This window comes from Azolla caroliniana, unplaced genomic scaffold, assembly GCF_043228905.1.
Source record: "Azolla caroliniana isolate FFs.n. ecotype wild unplaced genomic scaffold, voAzoCaro1.0.p SCAF_10, whole genome shotgun sequence".
Lineage (NCBI taxonomy): Eukaryota > Viridiplantae > Streptophyta > Polypodiopsida > Salviniales > Salviniaceae > Azolla > Azolla caroliniana.
Window position 1 is genome coordinate 8,519,928 of NW_028230445.1, and position 20,640 is coordinate 8,540,567.

Consider the following 20,640-nt stretch of genomic DNA (forward strand, 5'->3'; position numbering starts at 1 on the left):
TTCGCCATTGTACATTCCCTGCGTATAGTGATAGTTGGAGTCTTGCACTCCCGTGGTTTTTCCCGTCTAGGGTTTTCCACGCTAAACCCTGTGCATTCGAGTCTCTCTCTGTGTTTTCGATTTACTGCTGCATTGATTCGTGTTTCCTCGGTTGTGGCCGAGAGGGGAAGGTTTGGAAAGCGTCAATTTCTAACACCGACCATCGCTTTTTCGAGTACGGAGGCGGAATACAAGGGTGCAACCATAGCTGCATGTGAAGCCGTATGGCTCAAGACGATTTTGAAAGATCTGGGCGTACCCATCAAGGATCCGACCTCCCTTTACTGCGACAACATGAGCAGTATCTATCTGGGTCGGAACCCGGTGTTCCACACACGGACAAAGCACATCGAAGTGCACTATCACTTCATACGAGAGCGCGTTCTAGCTGGCGATGTCGACCTACAACACATTAGCCCAAATCTTCAAGCGACCGACATCTTCACTAAAGCCTTAGGAGCCGACAAGCTGTGGCAATTCATGACCGATCTCGGATTGACGATCCCTGACTTGCCAAGCTTGAGGGGGAGTACTGAAGATATTATGAAATATCGCGTGGATTACGCAACCACGCAACGAACCCGCGAAGAGTCGATCTACCGCGCAACGCCGCGAAGAAAGACGCAAGTCAAAGCACAACCTTCACAATTATGCACAACGCAAGCTAGAGCACGGATTCCGCAACTCCGCATAAATGCGAGTTGACGCGAGTCGACGCAGACTCCAGAATCAAGCGGATTTCGGATACCGTCTAAAACCGACCAAACTTGAGCTTGAGGGGGCGTGTTGAGAATCAAGCTCAACTTGGTCTAGTGTGTGAACTCACCTTGAGAGTGAATAGACACTCCAACGGTCAAGAGTCACCATTAAGTCACCACTTTGTATTCTAGCATTTAGTATGAGTCATAGAATCATATTGTTGAGATATCAAGCTCAACTAGTTTAATCTAGTTAGTCAACACATGTAACTTAGTAGTTACCTAGATCGAATCTAGTTAATATGTTGACCTTAAGCCTTTAAATAGGACCTTGTACTTCAGTGGGATATTCTAGATCCTCCACTCCTTAGTACATTTAATGTAGGACTTACACATAAGTACCTATGTTCTACCCACACATGTGCACCTTTGCACATGGGTTGTATATATACCTCATTGTGGGTATTTTTGAATGTTGATGACACTTTTCAATATAGTCAATCATCCCCCATTTATCTTCATGTTCATAAGTGTAACTTCCTCTCTCTCTCTCTCTTCCTCTCACACACTCTCACGTGCATATCATACTAATCTTCCGCTGCTTAACGTAACCATATAATTAGTCTCTAATTAACCCTAGTTAATTACCTAATTACTTAACACATATTCTATGACACATAACTTATGAGCTTTCACATTCCCCATGCTCCATGAGTCTTGTAGTTAATGAAGAGAGAGGGTGACTATATAAAGCACCCTCCTCCCACCTTGTATGAGGTTGAGTCTTCTCCTTTGTTAATATACTTTTACCTTGCGTATTCTCTGTGTCTGATTCCTTGTCTCTCTCTCTCATACACACACATAACTCATATCTCTTCCACTTCACAAGAATCATATCCAATTCTTTACAATCCCAAAGGTAACTATGCCATTTTTAGACGATATTCCTATTAAGGGATGCTTAGAAAGATGAGACTATGGTTGGAAATGGTTGTAGAAAGTTTGTGATTTATCACATTAATGATTGTGAAAGTATTTTAAATAAGCTTGAGCAGGTACATTTGACACTATCAGGAACAAAGTCAAGCTTTATGAAGAACGAAGTTCTGATAGTTGGTCATATGTGTGGCTGGTATGGCAGGAAGCCTTCACCGATCAAAATTAACGCAATACAAAATATGAAGGAGGTTTGTGAATCGGTAACAGAGGTGAGAAGATTTTTAGGTGCATGTGTGTTTGATCATATTTGGTTACCACACTTTGCATATGTATCAGATCCTCTCTACCAACTTTTAAGAAAAGGGAAGAAGTTTATTTGGACCTGTATAAAAGTGTTCACTGAACACATACGATGTACAGAGCGTTGATATAATTTTTGAATAGAGATTCTTGTTCTCTCTCTCTATCTCTCCCACGTATTGTTAAGCTCTCCATTAAACCTGTTCTCTGTTTTCTATTTTTTTATTGCTTCCGCACGCTATTTGTTTTTACATGGTATCAGAGCGCAAGGGTTGAGAACCTTTGCAGCCAACATTCGCTTTCGCAAGAAGAAAACCTAACCTTTGTAAAGAACAGAAGAAAAAAAAAACAATGGATAGAGGAATGGCTAGCTCGCTTCCAGTGGAGAAGCTCGACAGATCCAACTACGCATCTTGGTCATACAAGATGCACCAGTACCTGCTTGGGCATGGTTAATGGAGCTATGTCGATGGAGTTAACGACACAGCACCTGATGCGGCACACAAGGACTTCCCGGTGTGGGAACAATCGCCAAGTAGAGTGATGTACTGCTTTGCATCCAGTGTGGGAGACCACCTGCTGAGCCACGTCCGAGATGCCAGGACGCCGAAAGAGGCTTGGGGAATACTGAAGAAGGTGTTCGCCGCAACCACCCCAGTTGGAAGCTGCAACGCCGACAAGAGTTGAGCAATGTCCGACAAAAGGACATGTCGGTGGCTGATTACACGACCCGAATCAAAGAGATCTGTGACTCGCTTGCCTCTATCAACGTCACTGTAGAGGAAGACGAGATGGTACAGGTCTGTCTTGGTTCCAAGCTTTCCAGACAGCAATATGTACAAGGGACAATACGCCGTCATTTTTTGACTTACAGTCAATGCTCCTTGTAGAGGAGAACCACGCCGGTGCATCAACAACTACACCCACCGATAGTCGGATGTTGTACACGGAGGCGGATCGGCCCCGTGGGCATGGTGGACGAGGCGGGTCGGCAAGGGTCGATAAACCTTCATGTTTAAGGGGTAGTGGATGAGACTAGATATCTAAACGTAAGTTGATCTCTAATTGCATCTTGATCGCAATGTTTAAGGGGGTATCTATGAGACTAGATATTAAGCGTTAATTAAATTAATCAACTACACAACAAAAACTAAACGTAATCCTAATCTGTACTTGATAGCGAAACAATAATGCACACTGATTCGAGGTTATTGTTTATTAACTCAAAATAGGTGGAAATATACACACTCACAAGTTGCAGGAATAACTCAGTTTATAGAGTGTCAGATTGAATATCTGAATATCATACTTAGATACACCTTCATGTTTAAGGGGAAGTGGAGGAGACTAGATATCTAAACGTAATGTTGACCTTTAGTTGATCCCTCAATTTTTATCCAAAGTTATTCGAGAATTTTGTTTATGAACCATATAGACAATATTGGATAGGAAATTGTGGGGATAGCTTAGTTGGGAGAGCGTCAGACTGAAGGTCACGTGTTCGATCCACGTTCACCGCAAAACGTACCAAACACTTCAGGGAGACATATTTGAATGCACATATAAACATCATATTAATGTCATCAAGTCTTGTCCTTTGGGTGACAATATGGTCATGAATAATGCTAATTCAATCTTGAGCGCAATGTTTAAGGGGAACTCGATGACACTAGATATTCTACATTAATTGAATTAATCAACTACACACACAGGACTAAACATAATCCTAATCTCTACTTGATCGCGAAAAATTGATGTACACTCATTCAAGATTTTTGATTATGGACTCAAACTAGATGGAAATATACACACTTGCAAGTTGCAAGGATAGATTAGTTCAGAGAGCATCATATTGAATATCTGAATATCATTGTTCGATACACCTTCATGTTTAAGGGGTAGTCGATGAGACACGATATCTAAATGTAATGTTGATCTCTAGTTGATCGCTCAACTTTAATTCACAGTTATTCGAGAATATTGTTTATGAACCATATAGACAGTATTTGATGGGATGTTGGGGGATAGCTCAGTTGGGAGAGCGTCAGACGAAAGATCTGAAGGTCACGTGATCGATCCACATTCACCACAAAAGGCAACGAACACATTCAAAAGACACATTTGAATGCATTATTTGACATGAAATCTACGACTAAAATGAATATATATAAAAATACTGAAATGAACATATAAACATCCTGTTACTGTCGACATGCGCAATGTTTAAGGGCGAGACGACGAGACTATATAATCAACATTCATTAAATTAATTAACTTAACATAATCCTAATCTCTACCAGATCGCGAAACTTTAATGTACATTCATTTGAGATTTTTCTTTATTAACCACAAATAGGTGGAAATATACACACTTGCAAGTTGCAGGAATAGATTAGTTTAGAGAGCGTGAGATTGAATATCCGAATATCATTGTTCAATACACCTTCATGTTTACGGGTTAGTGGAGGAGACAAGATATCTAAACGTAATGTTGATATCTAATTGATCTTTCAACTTTAATACACTGTTATTCGGTAGTTTCGTTTGTGAACCATAGAGACAATATTTGATGGGATGTTGCGGGGATAGCTCAGTTGGGAGAGCATCAGACTGAAGATCTGAAGGTCACGAGTTCGATCCACGTTCACCGCAAAAGGCAACAAACACTTTCGAGAGACACATTTGCATGCATTACTTTACAAGAAATCTAGGAATAAACTTTAACATATAAACATCCTGTTAATGGCGACAAGTCTTGTTCTGTTCGGTTACAATATGGTCATGTTTCATGCTAATTACATCTGGATCGCTATGTTTAAAGGGGAATCGATGAGACTAGATATTAAACGTTAATTGAATTAATCAACTACACAACTACAACCAAATGTAATGCTAATCTCTACTTGATAACGAAACATTAATGCACACTCAAACAAGATTTTGGTTTACTAAGTAAAGATACGTGGAAATATACACACTCGCAAGTTGCAGGGATAGATATGTTCGGAGAGCGTCAGATTGAATATCGGAATATCATTGTTGGATACACCTTTATGTTTATGGAGTAGTCGATGAGACTAGATATCTAAACGTAAAGTTGATCTCTAATTGATCGTCCAACTTTAATCCACTGTTATTCGGGAATTTTGTTTGTGAACCATAGAGACAATATTTGATGGGATTGTGCGGGGATAGCTCAGTTGGGAGAGCGTCAGACTGAAGATCTGAAGGTCACGTGTTCGATCCACGTTCACCGCAAAAGGCAACAAACACTTTCGAGAGACACATTTGCATGCATTATTTTACGAGGAATCTACGAATAAACTTGACATATGAACATCCTGTTAATGGAGACTAGTCTTGTTCTGGTCTGGTACAATATGGTCATGTTTCATGCTAATTACATCTGGATCGCAATGTTTAAAGGGAAATCGATGAGACTAGATATTAAACGTTAATTCAATTAATCAACTACACAACTACAACCAAACATAATCCTAATCTCTACTTAATAGCGAAATATTAATGCACACTCAAACAAGATTTTGGTTTTTTAAGTAAATATAGGTGGAAATATACACACTAACAAGTTGCAGGGATAGATATGTTCGGAGAGCGTCGTATTGAATATCGGAATATCATTGTTGGATACACCTTTATGTTTAAGGGGTAGTGGATGAGACTAGATATCTGAACGTAAAGTTGATCTCTAATTGATCATTCAAATTTAATCCACTGTTATTCGGGAATTTTGTTTGTGAACCATAGAGACAATATTTGATGGGATGTTGCGGGGATAGCTCAGTTGGGAGAGCGTCAGACTGAAAATCTGAAGGTCACGTGTTCGGTCGGGGTAGAGTGTGATTTCAAATGAAAGGGGGAAGTGTAGAGTATACGAATAGAGGTGAGAGAGGGTAGCGTAAAATATAGGAAAAGAAAATGGGAAGGGTAAAGATAGAGAAAGAGTAACAAGAATTAAAAGAGAAAGAGAAAGAAGAGAGAAATGGGGGGTTTTGAGTGAAAACATGAAAAGGGAGAGGGGTAGAGTGACAATTAGTTAAACAGACGAGGGGCATTTTTACAATTTTGTAGAAATCAAGGAGAAGAGGGGGAGTGATAAGGATTGTGCATATAAGCCGGCTACAACATGTAGTCCCGAGCATTAGTTAAAGAGGGAGAGGTGGGCACACACAGCTACCATGTGTAGTCCTGTGCTATTAAATCAAAGAAGATATATAAAAGGGGCGAGTAATGAGTGCCGGTGTTGCATGTTGGGATGGAAGAAGAAAACCGGTGTCGCCGTCGCAAGTGCCAATCAACATGTTATGAGGGAACTCGTCACGAAACGGATGCTCGATGGGTGTCGATGCACGACCGTCGTGGGTGCCATTCTCCATTGAAAGGGCCTCCATAGAAAGCATGACATATTCTCAATTGGACCATGAAGTCGAAACAAGGAGTGCGGACGGTAGGCAATCGGTGGGTGCAATATGTAAGATGTAGAGTTATAGAGAAAAGGTTTAGGGTTTAGGAATTAGGGTTTGAGTTTTGGTTTAGGTTTAGGTTTAGGGTTAGGGTTTAAGAATTAGGGTTTAGTGTTTGTTTTGGGCTTAGGTTTTAGAGGGTAAAAGGCTTTACGATTAAGTGCAAGAGGGGATAAAGTGAAAAGAAACACCAAGAATAATTTCAACACACCCAAATCATTTGACAAACTTGGTGTAAATGAGGCATAATAAGAGATAGAGGAAGGGGAGGGAGAGAGAGAGAGAGAGAGAGATGAGCAATTAATCTCTAACATTATAATTAGAAACAAGGTAAAACATAACCATAAGCTAAATAGTCTAGATTAGAGAGAGGGAGAGATTAAGAAGGAGACTAATTTTCATTAAGAAAAAGGAAAAATTACAATACGATGGGTAATGGTCATGAGCAAACTAATTTCGCCCCCTACGGGGCTCATCAGTGCTACCATGACCATTCGGGGTGGATAGGTTTATATAAGGAGTTTTCGGAGTGGCTTTAGAGAAATGACAATAGGGAGTGGGGTTGTGCTTATGGATGTGATTGAAAGGGGTGGAAATATTTGGAGAAGAAGGAAGAGGATTTTATGGGCTTTAATGTGATAAGGGGAAGGCTTTGGTATGAGGTTATATTGTAAAAGGAGGGATAAGAAGAAAAGGGAGAGTTTAGGATATAAAATGTAAAAAGTGAGGAAATATAAGGGGCATTAAGAGAGAGGGAGAAACAAGGCTTACGTGAGATGATGAGAAGGGAAGGAGAGAGAGAGAGAGAGAGAGAGAGAGAGAATGAGTAGACATAAGGGGAGTGAGTAGATCTAGGAGGAGAGAGAGCGTCGAATTGAATACCGGAATATCATTGTTGGATACACCTTTATGTTTAAGGGATAGTGGATGAGACTAGATATCTAAACGTAAAGTTGATCTCTAATTGATCGTTCAACTTTAATCCACTGTTATTCGGGAATTTTGTTTGTGAAGCATAGAGACAATATTTGATGGAATATCATTGTTGGATACACCTTTATGTTTAAGGGATAGCTCAGTTGGGAGAGCGTCAGACTGAAGATCTGAAGGTCACGTGTTCGATCCACGTTCACCGCAAAAGGCAACAATCACTTTCGAGAGACACATTTGCATGCACTATTTTACGAGAAATCTACGAATAAACTTAACATATAAACATCCTGTTAATGGCGACAAGTCTTGTTCTGTTCGGTTACAATCTGGTCATGTTTCATCCTAATTACATCTGGATCGCAATGTTTAAAGGGGAATCGATGAGTCTAGATATTAAACGTTAATTCAATTCATCTACTACACAACTACAACCAAACATAATCCTAATCTCTATTTGATAGCGAAATATTAATGCACACTCAAACAAGATTTTGGTTTATTAAGTAAAGATACGTGGAAATATACACACTGACAAGTTGCAGGGATAGATATGTGTTGGGAAACAGGTCCGTCCGGATGGGAAGGAAGAAGAACAGTGCCGACGAACAAACTCGGCCGTGGCCGAGGCCGAAACGGTATGAACCGGATGGGGAGTACCCGACTGCGGAGAGCCGGATGGTGTAGGCCCGGTATGAACCGGATGGGGAGTACCCGACTGCGGAGAGCCGGATGGTGTAGGCCCGGTATGAACCGGTAAATATGTTTCTGAGAGCCCATCGAGGCTACATTTGTAAATAGCCGAAAAGTCATATTAGTATAAATATGACTTAGGGCAAACTTTTAGGTGAGTCGTTTTTTTTTTTGGGTTGTTGTTATTCTTCCTTGTTGGTGCAAGAAGAAGTGAGAGCGCGTAACTGAACACAGAGAGAGAGAGAGAGAGACGAGGTCGTTGCCTCTGTTGTAACCGCCACCTGTGGCGAAGATCTGAGAGCACGAGGTCGTTGCCTCAGTGAACTCACTGTTGTATATTCCTACATAGTGACAGTTTGCAGCCTGAGAGCTGCCGTGGTTTTTCCCCTATTTTGGGGTTTTCCTCGTCAACCTCCTGTGTACCATTTCTCCCCTTTGTGTCGCGTTTCATTACCTGTTTTTCTGTGTATGGAAAGAATCTCGGTTGTGGCCGAGCGTCGGACATAAGGAACGTCGAGTTCTCGTCAATATGTTCGGAGAGCGACGGATTGAATACCGAAATATCATTGTTGGATACACCTTTATGTTTAAGGGGTAATGGATGAGACTAGATATCTAAACGTAAAGTTGATCTCTAATTGATCGTTCAACTTTAATCCACTGTTATTCGGGAATTTTGTTTGTGAACCATAGAGACAATATTTCATGGGATGATGCGGGGATAGCTCAGTTGGGAGAGCGTCAGACTGAACATCTGAAGGTCACATGTTCGATCCACGTTCACCGCAAAAGGCAACAAACACTTTCGAGAGACACATTTGCATGCATTATTTTACAAGAAATCTACGAATAAACTTAACATATAAACATCCTGTTATTGGCGACAAGTCTTGTCCTGTTCGGTTACAATCTGGTCATGTTTCATGCTAATTACATCTGGATCACACTGTTTAAAGGGGAATCGATGAGACTAGATATTAAACGTTAATTGAATTAATCAACTACACAACTAAAACCAAACATAATCCTAATCTCTACTTGATAGCGAAATATTAATGCACACTCAAACAAGATTTTGGTTTATTAAGTAAAGATATGTGGAAATATACACACTGACCAGTTGCAGGGATAGATATATTCGGAGAGCGTCGGATTGAATACCGGAATATCATTGTTGGATACACCTTTATGTTTATGGGCTAGTCGATGAGACTAGATATCAAAACGTAAAGTTGATCTCTAATTCATCGTTCAACCTCAATCCACTGTTATTCGGGAATTTTATAGAGACAATATTTGATGGGATGTTGCGGGGATAGCTCAGTTGGGAGAGCGTCAGACTGAAGATCTGAAGGTCACGTGTTCGATCCACGTTCACCGCAAAAGGCAACAAACAATTTCGGAGACACATTTTCATGCATTATTTTACGAGGAATCTACAAATAAACTTAACATATAAACATCCTATTATTGGCGACAAGTCTTGTTCTGTTCGGTTACAATCTGGTTATGTTTCATGCTAATTACATCTGGATCGCAATGTTTAAAGGGCAATCGATGAGACTAGATATTAAACGTTAATTCAATTAATCAACTACACAACTACAACCAAACATAATCCTAATCTCTACATGATAGCGAAATATTAATGCACACTCAAACAAGATTTTGGTTTATTAAGTAAAGATACGTGGAAATATACACACTGACAAGTTGCAGGGATAGATATGTTCGGAGAGCGTCATATTGAATACCGGAATATCATTGTTCGATACACCTTTATGTTTATGGAGTAGTCGATGAGACTAGATATCTAAACGTAAAGTTGATCTCTAATTGATCGTTCAACTTTAATCCACTGTTATTCGGAATTTTGTTTGTGAACCATAGAGACAATATTTGATGGGATGTTGCGGGGATAGCTCAGTTGGGAGAGCGTCAGACTGAAGATCTGAAGGTCACGTGTTCGATCCACGTTCACCGCAAAAGGCAACAAACACTTCGAGAGACACATTTGCATGCATTATTTTATGAGGAATCTACGAATAAACTTAACATTTAAACATCTTGTTACTGGCGACAAGTCTTGTTCTGTTCAGTTACAATATAGTCATGTTTCATGCTAATTACATCTGGATCGCAATGTTTAAAGGGCAATCGATGCGACTAGATATTAAACGTTAATTGAATTAATCAACTACACAACTACAACCAAACATAATCCTAATCTCTACTTGATAGCGAAATATTAATGCACACTCAAACAAGATTTTGGTTTATTAAGTAAAGATACGTGGTAATATACACACTGACAAGTTGCAGGGATAGATATATTCGGAGAGCGTCGGATTGAATACCGGAATATCATTGTTGGATACACCTTTATGTTTAAGGGGTAGTGGATGAGACAAAATATCTAAACGTAAATTTGATCTCTAATTGATCGTTCAACCTCAATCCACTGTTATTCGGGAATTTTGTTTGTGAACCATAGAGTCAATATCTAATGGGATGTTGCGGGGATAGCTCAGTTGGGAGAGCGTCAGACTGAAGATCTGAAGGTCACGTGTTCAATCCACGTTCACCGCAAAAGGCAACAAACACTTTTGAGAGACACATTTGCATGCATTCTTTTACGAGGAATCTACGAATAAACTTAACATATAAACATCCTCTTAATGGCGACAAGTCTTGTTCTGTTCGGTTACAATCTGGTCATGTTTCATGCTAATTACATCTGGATCGCAATGTTTAAAGGGCAATCGATGCGACTAGATATTAAACGTTAATTGAATTAATCAACTACACAACTACAACCAAACATAATCCTAATCTCTACTTGATAGCGAAATATTAATGCACACTCAAACAAGATTTTGGTTTATTAAGTAAAGATACGTGGTAATATACACACTGACAAGTTGCAGGGATAGATATATTCGGAGAGCGTCGGATTGAATACCGGAATATCATTGTTGGATACACCTTTATGTTTAAGGGGTAGTGGATGAGACAAGCTATCTAAACGTAAATTTGATCTCTAATTGATCGTTCAACCTCAATCCACTGTTATTCGGGAATTTTGTTTGTGAACCATAGAGTCAATATCTCATGGGATGTTGCGGGGATAGCTCAGTTGGGAGAGCGTCAGACTGAAGATCTGAAGGTCACGTGTTCAATCCACGTTCACCGCAAAAGGCAACAAACACCTTTGAGAGACACATTTGCATGCATTCTTTTACGAGGAATCTACGAATAAACTTAACATATAAACATCCTCTTAATGGCGACAAGTCTTGTTCTGTTCGGTTACAATCTGGTCATGTTTCATGCTAATTACATCTGGATCGCAATGTTTAAAGGGCAATCGATGCGACTAGATATTAAACGTTAATTGAATTAATCAACTACACAACTACAACCAAACATAATCCTAATCTCTACTTGATAGCGAAATATTAATGCACACTCAAACAAGATTTTGGTTTATTAAGTAAAGATACGTGGTAATATACACACTGACAAGTTGCAGGGATAGATATATTCGGAGAGCGTCGGATTGAATACCGGAATATCATTGTTGGATACACCTTTATGTTTAAGGGGTAGTGGATGAGACAAGATATCTAAACGTAAATTTGATCTCTAATTGATCGTTCAACCTCAATCCACTGTTATTCGGGAATTTTGTTTGTGAACCATACAGTCAATATCTCATGGGATGTTGCGGGGATAGCTCAGTTGGGAGAGCGTCAGACTGAAGATCTGAAGGTCACGTGTTCAATCCACGTTCACCGCAAAAGGCAACAAACACTTTTGAGAGACACATTTGCATGCATTCTTTTACGAGGAATCTACGAATAAACTTAACATATAAACATCCTCTTAATGGCGACAAGTCTTGTTCTATTCGGTTACAATCTGGTCATGTTTCATGCTAATTACATCTGGATCGCAATGTTTAAAGGGCAATCGATGCGACTAGATATTAAACGTTAATTGAATTAATCAACTACACAACTACAACCAAACATAATCCTAATCTCTACTTGATAGCGAAATATTAATGCACACTCAAACAAGATTTTGGTTTATTAAGTAAAGATACGTGGTAATATACACACTGACAAGTTGCAGGGATAGATATATTCGGAGAGCCTCGGATTGAATACCGGAATATCATTGTTGGATACACCTTTATGTTTAAGGGGTAGTGGATGAGACAAGATATCTAAACGTAAATTTGATCTCTAATTGATCGTTCAACCTCAATCCACTGTTATTCGGGAATTTTGTTTGTGAACCATAGAGTCAATATTTCATGGGATGTTGCGGGGATAGCTCAGTTGGGAGAGCGTCAGACTGAAGATCTGAAGGTCACGTGTTCAATCCACGTTCACCGCAAAAGGCAACAAACACTTTTGAGAGACACATTTGCATGCATTCTTTTACGAGGAATCTACGAATAAACTTAACATATAAACATCCTCTTAATGGGGACAAGTCTTGTTCCGTTCGGTTACAATCTGGTCATGTTTCATGCTAATTACATCTAGATCGCAATGTTTAAAGGGCAATCGATGCGACTAGATATTAAACGTTAATTGAATTAATCAACTACACAACTACAACCAAACATAATCCTAATCTCTACTTGATAGCGAAATATTAATGCACACTCAAACAAGATTTTGGTTTATTAAGTAAAGATACGTGGTAATATACACACTGACAAGTTGCAGGGATAGATATATTCGGAGAGCGTCGGATTGAATACCGGAATATCATTGTTGGATACACCTTTATGTTTAAGGGGTAGTGGATGAGACAAGATATCTAAACGTAAATTTGATCTCTAATTGATCGTTCAACCTCAATCCACTGTTATTCGGGAATTTTGTTTGTGAACCATAGAGTCAATATTTCATGGGATGTTGCGGGGATAGCTCAGTTGGGAGAGCGTCAGACTGAAGATCTGAAGGTCACGTGTTCAATCCACGTTCACCGCAAAAGGCAACAAACACTTTTGAGAGACACATTTGCATGCATTCTTTTACGAGGAATCTACGAATAAACTTAACATATAAACATCCTCTTAATGGCGACAAGTCTTGTTCTGTTCGGTTACAATCTGGTCATGTTTCATGCTAATTACATCTGGATCGCAATGTTTAAAGGGGAATCGATGAGACTAGATGTTAAACGTTAATTCAATTAATCATCTACACAACTACAACCAAACATAATCCTATTCTCTACTTGATAGCGAAATATTAATGCACACTCAAACAAGATTTTGGTTTATTAAGTAAAGATACTTTGAAATATACACACCGACAAGTTGCAGGGATAGATATGTTCGGAGAGCGTCGGATTGAATACCGGAATATCATTGTTGGATACACCTTTATGTTTAAGGGGTAGTGGATGAGACTAGATATCTAAACGTAAAGTTGATCTCTAATTGATTATTCAACTTTAATCCACTGTTATTCGGGAATTTTGTTTGTGAACCATAGAGACAATATTTCATGGGATCTTGCGGGGATAGCTCAGTTGGGAGAGCGTCAGACTGAAGATCTGAAGGTCACGTGTTCGATCCACGTTCACCGCAAAAGACAACAAACACTTTCGAGATACACATTTGCATGCATTATTTTACAAGAAATCTACGAATTAACTTAACATATAAACATCCTGTTATTGGCGACAAGTCTTGTTCTGTTCGGTTACAATATGGTTATGTTTCATGCTAACTACATCTGGATCGCAATGTTTAAAGGGCAATCGATGAGACTAGATATTTAACATTAATTAAATTAATCAACTACGCAACTACAACCAAACATAATCCAAATGTCTACTTGATAGCGAAATATTAATGCACACTCAAACAAGATTTTGGTTTATTAAGTAAAGATACGTGGAAATATACACACTGACAAGTTGCAGGGATAGATATGTTCGGAGATCGTCATATTGAATACCGGAATATCATTGTTGGATACACCTTTATGTTTATGGGCTGGTCGATGAGACTAGATATCTAAACGTAAAGTTGATCTCTAATTGATCGTTCAACCTCAATCCACTCTTAATCGGGAATTTTGTTTGTGAACCATAGAGACAATATTTGATGGGATGTTGCGGGGATAGCTCAGTTGGGAGAGCGTCAGACTGAAGATCTGAAGGTCACGTGTTCGATCCACGTTCACCGCAAAAGGCAACAAACACTTTCGGACACACATTTGCATGCATTATTTTACTAGGAATCTACGAATAAACCTAACATATAAACATCCTGTTATAAACATCCATGAGACTAGATATTAAACATTAATTGAATTAATCAACAGCACAACTTCAACCAAACATAATCCGAATCTCTAGTTGGTAGCGAAATATTAATGCACACTCAAACATGATTTTGGTTTATTAAGTAAAGATACGTGGAATTATAGATACTAACAACTTGCAGCAGTAGATATGTTCGGAGAGCGTTGGATTCAATACCGGAATTTCATTGTTGGATACACCTTTATGTTTAAGGGATAGTGGATGAGACTAGATATCTAAACATAAAGTTGATCTCTAATTGATCGTTCAACTTTAATCCACTGTTATTCGAAATTTTGTTTGTGAACCATAGAGACAATATTTGGTGGGATGTTGCGGGGATAGTTCAGTTGGGAGAGCGTCAGACTGAAGATCTGAAGGTCACGTGTTCGATCCACGTTCACCGCAAAAGGCAACAAACACTTTCGAACACACATTTGCATGCATTATTTTACGAGGAATCTACGAATAAACCTAACATATAAACATCGTGTTATAAACATCCATGAGACTAGATATTAAACATTAATTGAATTAATCAACAGCACAACTACAACCAAACATAATCCGAATCTCTAGTTGGTAGCGAAATATTAATGCACACTCAAACATGATTTTGGTTTATTAAGTAAAGATACGTGGAATTATAGATACTAACAACTTGCAGCGATAGATATGTTCGGAGAGCGTTGGATTCTATACCGGAATTTCATTGTTGGATACACCTTTATGTTTAAGGGATAGTGGATGAGACTAGATATCTAAACATAAAGTTGATCTCTAATTGATCGTTCAACTTTAATCCACTGTTATTCGAAATTTTGTTTGTGAACCATAGAGACAATATTTGGTGGGATGTTGCGGGGATAGCTCAGTTGGGAGAGCGTCAGACTGAAGATCTGAAGGTCACGTGTTCGATCCACGTTCACCGCAAAAGGCAACAAACACTTTCGAGAGATACATTTGCATGCATTATTTTATGAGGAATCTACGAATAAACTTAACATTTAAACATCTTGTTACTGGCGACAAGTCTTGTTCTGTTCAGTTACAATATAGTCATGTTTCATGCTAATTACAACTGGATCGCAATATTTAAAGGGGAATCGATGAGACTAGATATTAAACGTTAATGGAATTAATCAACTACACAACTACAACGAAACCTATTCATAATCTCTACTTGATAGCGAAATATTAATGCACACTCAAACAAGATTTTTGTTTACTAAGTAAAGATAGGTGGAAATATACACACTCGAATGTTGCAGGGATAGATATATTCGGAGAGCGTGAGATTGAATATCTGAATATCATTGTTCGATACACCTTTATGTTTAAGAGGTTGTGGATGAGACTAGATATCTAAACGTAAAGTCGATCTTTAATCGATTGTTCAACTTTAATCCACTGTTATTCAGAATTTTGTTTGTGAACCATAGAGACAATATTTGATGGGATGTTGCGGGGATAGCTCAGTTGGGAGAGCGTCAGACTGAAGATCTGAAGGTCACGTGTTCGATCCACGTTCACCGCAAAAGGCAACAAACACTTTCGAGAGATACATTTGCATGCATTATTTTATGAGGAATCTACGAATAAACTTAACATTTAAACATCTTGTTACTGGCGACAAGTCTTGTTCTGTTCAGTTACAATATAGTCATGTTTCATGCTAATTACAACTGGATCGCAATATTTAAAGGGGAATCGATGAGACTAGATATTAAACGTTAATGGAATTAATCAACTACACAACTACAACGAAACCTATTCATAATCTCTACTTGATAGCGAAATATTAATGCACACTCAAACAAGATTTTTGTTTACTAAGTAAAGATAGGTGGAAATATACACACTCGAATGTTGCAGGGATAGATATATTCGGAGAGCGTGAGATTGAATATCTGAATATCATTGTTCGATACACCTTTATGTTTAAGAGGTTGTGGATGAGACTAGATATCTAAACGTAAAGTCGATCTTTAATCGATTGTTCAACTTTAATCCACTGTTATTCAGAATTTTGTTTGTGAACCATAGAGACAATATTTGATGGGATGTTGCGGGGATAGCTCAGTTGGGAGAGCGTCAGACTGAAGATCTGAAGGTCACGTGTTCGATCCACGTTCACTGCAAAAGGCAAGAAACACTTTCGAGAGACACATTTGCATGCATTATTTTACGAGGAATCTACGAATAAACTTAACATATAAACATCATGTTAATGGCGACAAGTCTTGTTCTGTTCCGTTACAATATAGTCATGTTTCATGCTAATTACATCTGGATCGCAATGTTTAAAGGGGAATCGATTAGACTAGATATTATACGTTAATTGAATTAATCAACTACACAACTAGAACTAAACGTAATCCTAAACTCTACTTGATAGCAAAACATTAATGCACACAAAATCAAGATTTTCGTTTATTAAGTCAAAATAGGTGGAAATATACACACTCGCAAGTTGGAAGGATAGATAATTTGGGAGAGCGTCAGATTGAATATCTGAAATTTTTGGTTGATACACCTTTATGTTTAAGGGGTAGTGGATGAGACTAGATATCTAAACGTAAAGTTGATCTCTAATTGATCGCTCGACTTTAATCCACAGTTATTCGGGAATTTTGTTTGTGAGTCATAGACACAATATTTGATGGGATGTTGCGGGGATAGCTCAGTTGGGAGAGTGTCAGACTGAAGATCTGAAGGTCACGTGTTCGATCCACGTTCACCGCAAAAGGCAACAAACACTTTCGAGAGACACATTTGCATGCATTCTTTGACATGAAGTCTACGAATAAAATGAACATATAAACATCCTATTAATGTCAACAATTGTTATGCTTTTGGTTGACAATATGGTCATGTTTCATGCAAATTCTATCTTGAGCGTAATGTTTAAGGGGGAGTCTGTGAGACTAAATATTCAACTTTAATCTAATTAATCAACTCGAAAACCAGAACGAAATATAATCCTAATCTCTACTTGATCGCGAAACTTTAATGCACACATACTCGAGATTTTCGTTTAGCAACCCAAAATAGGTGTAAATGTACACACTCGGAACTTGCGAGGATTGATAAGTTGGGAGAGCGTGAGATTGAATATTTGAACATCATTGTTTGATACACGTTCATGTTTATGGGGAGTGGATGAGACTAGATATCTTTACCGTAATCTTGATCTCTAGTTGATCGGTCAAATTTTGATCAATTATTCGGGAATTTTGTTTATGAACTATATAGATTGTACTTGATGCGAATTTGCAGGGATAGCTCAGTCAGAAGAGCGTCAGACTGAAGATCCGAAGATCACGCGTTCGATCCACGTTCATCGAAAAAGGCAACAAACACTTTAAAGAGACACATTTGAATGCATTATTTCACAAGAAATCTACGAATAAATTGAACATATAAACATCTTGTTAATGTCGTCTCGCCCTAAAACATTGCGCTCAAGATGGAATTAGCATGAAACATGACCATATTTTCACCCAAAGGACAAGACTTGTCGACCTTAATAGTATTTTTGTATGTTCATTTTAGTCGTAGATTTCATGTCAAATAATGCATTCAAATGTTTCTTTCGATGCCTTTCACGGTGAATGTGGATTGAACACGTGACCTTCAGATCTTCAGTTTGACGCTCTCCCACCTGAGCTATCCCCGCAACATGCCCTCAAATATTGTTTATATGATTCATAAACAAAATTCTCTAGTAGCTGTGAATTAAAGTTGAGCGATCAACTAGAGATCAACATTTCGTTTAGATATCTAGTCTCATCCACTACCCCTTAAACATGAAGGTGTATCGAACAATGATATTCAGATATTCAATCTGATGTTCTCTGAACTAATCTATCCTTGCAACTTGCAAGTGTGTATATTTCCATCTATTTTGAGGCTATAAACAAATATCTCGAATGAGTATACATCAAAGTTTCACGATCAAGTAGAGATTAGGATTACGTTTAGTCGTGGTTGTCCAGTTGATTTATTCAAATAATGTAGAATATCTAGTGTCATCGAGTTCCCCTTAAACATTGCGCTCAAGATGGAATTATCATGATTCATGATCATATTATCATGATTCATGACATTAATATGATGTTTATATGTGCATTCAAATATGTCTCCCTAAAGTGTTTGGTACCTTTTGTGGTGAATGTGGATCGAACATGTGACCTTCAGATCTTCAGTTTGACGTTATCCCCGCAACTTCCCATCCAAACTGTCTATATGGTTCATAAACAAAATTCTCGAATAACTCTGGATAAAAATTGAGGGATCAACTAAAGATCAACATTACGTTTAGATATCTAGTCTCCTCCACAACCCCTTAAACATGAAGGTGTATCGAACAATGATATTAAGATATTCAATCTAACACTCTCTGAACGGAGCTATTCCTACAACTTGCGAGTGTGTATATTTCCACCTATTTTGAGTTAATAAACAATAATCTCGAATCAGTGTGCATTATTGTTTCGCTATCAAGTAGAGATTAGGATTACGTTTAGTTTTCGTTGTGTAGTTTATTTATTCAATTAACGTTATTATTGTTTCACTATCAAGTAGAGATTAGGATTACGTTTAGTTTTCGTTGTGTAATTGATTAATTCAATTAACGTTTAATATCTAGTCTGATCGAAACATGAAACAATTAGCATGAAACATGACCATGTTGTAAGCCAAAAGGACAAACCTTGTTGACATTAACAGGATGTTTATATGTTCATTTCAATCATAGATTTCTTGTAATATAATGCATTCAAATGTCTCTCTCAAAAGTGTTTGTTGCCTTATGCAGAGAATGTGGATCGAACACATGACCTTCAAATCTTCAGTCTGACGCTCCTGCAACTGAGGTATTCCTGCAACTTCCCATTAAATACTATCTATATTGTTCATAAATAAAATTCTCGAATAACTGTGGATTAAAGTTAAGCGATCTCTAAACATAATCTTGATCTCTAGTTGATCCCTGAAATTTAATCCACAATTATTCCGGAATTTTGTTTGTGAACCATATAGATAGTATTTGATGGGAAGTTGCGGGGATAGCTCAGTTGGGAGAGCGTCAGATTGAAGATCTGAAGGTCACGTGTTCGATTCACGTTCACCGCAAAAGGCAACAAACACTTTCGAGAGACACAATGCATTATTTGACAAGAATTCTACGTATGAAATGAACATATCAATGCCCTATTAATGTCAACAAGTCTTGTCCTTCTGGGTGGACAATATGGTCATGTTTCATGCTAATTCCATCTGGAGCATATTGTTTATGGGGGAATCGATGAGACTAGATATTAAACGTTAATTCAATTAATCAACTGCACAACCACAACTTAATGTAATCCTAATCTCTACCTGACCAAGAAAATAGGTGGAAATATACACACTCGCAAGTTGCAGGGATAGATCAATTGGGAGAGCCTAATATTGAATATATGAATATCATTGTTCGATACATATTCATGTTTAAGGGGGAGTGGATGAGACCAGATATCTAAACGTAATCTTAATTTGTAGTGGATTGCTCAACTTTAATCTACAGTTATTCGAGAATTTAAGTATGAATCATATAGACTGTATTTGATGGGAAGTTGCAGGGATAGCTGAGTTGGGAGAGTGTCAGATTGAAAATCTGAAGGTCACGTGTGCGATCCATATTCACTACAAAATGCAACAAAAACTTTTGAGAGACACATTTGCATGCATTATTTGACAAGAAATCTACGAATGAAATGAACATATAAACGTCTTGTTAATGTCGACAAGTCTTGTTCTTTTGGGTGACAATATGGTCATGTTTCATGCTAATTCCATCTTGAGCACAATGTTTAAGGGTGAGTCGACAAGACTAGATATTCAACGTTTATTAAATTAATCAACTGCACAACCACAACTTAGCGTAATCCTAATTTCTACCTGATCGCGAAACTTTAATGCACACTCATTCGAGATTTTTGTTTATTAAGTCAAAATAGGTGGAAATATACACACTCGCAAGTTGCAGGGATAGATAAGTTCGGAGAGCATCATATTGAATATATGAATATCATTGTTCGATACACCTTCATGTTTAAGGGGGAGTGGATGAAACAAGATATCTAAACGTAATGTTGATCTCTAGTTGATCGCTCAACTTTAATCCACAGTTATTCGAGAATTTTGGTTATGAACCATATAGACAGTATTTCATGGGA

General features: G+C 38.1%; 18 non-coding genes across 18 annotated transcripts; all 18 read left to right on the plus strand.

Annotated features, from left to right (window-relative positions):
- The first annotated feature begins 4,555 nt into the window (after positions 1-4,555).
- Positions 4,556-4,628, plus strand: TRNAF-GAA (transfer RNA phenylalanine (anticodon GAA)). The gene has a single exon. It is a non-coding gene; the product is annotated as a tRNA-Phe (tRNA).
- A 533-nt stretch (positions 4,629-5,161) lies between these two features.
- On the plus strand, positions 5,162-5,234 carry TRNAF-GAA (transfer RNA phenylalanine (anticodon GAA)). The gene has a single exon. It is a non-coding gene; the product is annotated as a tRNA-Phe (tRNA).
- Positions 5,235-8,798: 3,564 nt separating this feature from the next.
- Positions 8,799-8,871, plus strand: TRNAF-GAA (transfer RNA phenylalanine (anticodon GAA)). Its single transcript has one exon. It is a non-coding gene; the product is annotated as a tRNA-Phe (tRNA).
- A 521-nt stretch (positions 8,872-9,392) lies between these two features.
- On the plus strand, positions 9,393-9,465 carry TRNAF-GAA (transfer RNA phenylalanine (anticodon GAA)). Its single transcript has one exon. It is a non-coding gene; the product is annotated as a tRNA-Phe (tRNA).
- A 530-nt stretch (positions 9,466-9,995) lies between these two features.
- Positions 9,996-10,068, plus strand: TRNAF-GAA (transfer RNA phenylalanine (anticodon GAA)). Its single transcript has one exon. It is a non-coding gene; the product is annotated as a tRNA-Phe (tRNA).
- Positions 10,069-10,599: 531 nt separating this feature from the next.
- TRNAF-GAA (transfer RNA phenylalanine (anticodon GAA)) lies at positions 10,600-10,672 on the plus strand. Its single transcript has one exon. It is a non-coding gene; the product is annotated as a tRNA-Phe (tRNA).
- Positions 10,673-11,204: 532 nt separating this feature from the next.
- TRNAF-GAA (transfer RNA phenylalanine (anticodon GAA)) lies at positions 11,205-11,277 on the plus strand. Its single transcript has one exon. It is a non-coding gene; the product is annotated as a tRNA-Phe (tRNA).
- Positions 11,278-11,809: 532 nt separating this feature from the next.
- TRNAF-GAA (transfer RNA phenylalanine (anticodon GAA)) lies at positions 11,810-11,882 on the plus strand. The gene has a single exon. It is a non-coding gene; the product is annotated as a tRNA-Phe (tRNA).
- Positions 11,883-12,414: 532 nt separating this feature from the next.
- Positions 12,415-12,487, plus strand: TRNAF-GAA (transfer RNA phenylalanine (anticodon GAA)). The gene has a single exon. It is a non-coding gene; the product is annotated as a tRNA-Phe (tRNA).
- Positions 12,488-13,019: 532 nt separating this feature from the next.
- Positions 13,020-13,092, plus strand: TRNAF-GAA (transfer RNA phenylalanine (anticodon GAA)). Its single transcript has one exon. It is a non-coding gene; the product is annotated as a tRNA-Phe (tRNA).
- Positions 13,093-13,624: 532 nt separating this feature from the next.
- TRNAF-GAA (transfer RNA phenylalanine (anticodon GAA)) lies at positions 13,625-13,697 on the plus strand. The gene has a single exon. It is a non-coding gene; the product is annotated as a tRNA-Phe (tRNA).
- Positions 13,698-14,229: 532 nt separating this feature from the next.
- TRNAF-GAA (transfer RNA phenylalanine (anticodon GAA)) lies at positions 14,230-14,302 on the plus strand. Its single transcript has one exon. It is a non-coding gene; the product is annotated as a tRNA-Phe (tRNA).
- Positions 14,303-14,754: 452 nt separating this feature from the next.
- Positions 14,755-14,827, plus strand: TRNAF-GAA (transfer RNA phenylalanine (anticodon GAA)). The gene has a single exon. It is a non-coding gene; the product is annotated as a tRNA-Phe (tRNA).
- Positions 14,828-15,279: 452 nt separating this feature from the next.
- Positions 15,280-15,352, plus strand: TRNAF-GAA (transfer RNA phenylalanine (anticodon GAA)). The gene has a single exon. It is a non-coding gene; the product is annotated as a tRNA-Phe (tRNA).
- Positions 15,353-15,883: 531 nt separating this feature from the next.
- Positions 15,884-15,956, plus strand: TRNAF-GAA (transfer RNA phenylalanine (anticodon GAA)). The gene has a single exon. It is a non-coding gene; the product is annotated as a tRNA-Phe (tRNA).
- A 531-nt stretch (positions 15,957-16,487) lies between these two features.
- On the plus strand, positions 16,488-16,560 carry TRNAF-GAA (transfer RNA phenylalanine (anticodon GAA)). The gene has a single exon. It is a non-coding gene; the product is annotated as a tRNA-Phe (tRNA).
- A 531-nt stretch (positions 16,561-17,091) lies between these two features.
- TRNAF-GAA (transfer RNA phenylalanine (anticodon GAA)) lies at positions 17,092-17,164 on the plus strand. The gene has a single exon. It is a non-coding gene; the product is annotated as a tRNA-Phe (tRNA).
- Positions 17,165-19,482: 2,318 nt separating this feature from the next.
- Positions 19,483-19,555, plus strand: TRNAF-GAA (transfer RNA phenylalanine (anticodon GAA)). Its single transcript has one exon. It is a non-coding gene; the product is annotated as a tRNA-Phe (tRNA).
- The last annotated feature ends 1,085 nt before the right edge of the window (positions 19,556-20,640 follow it).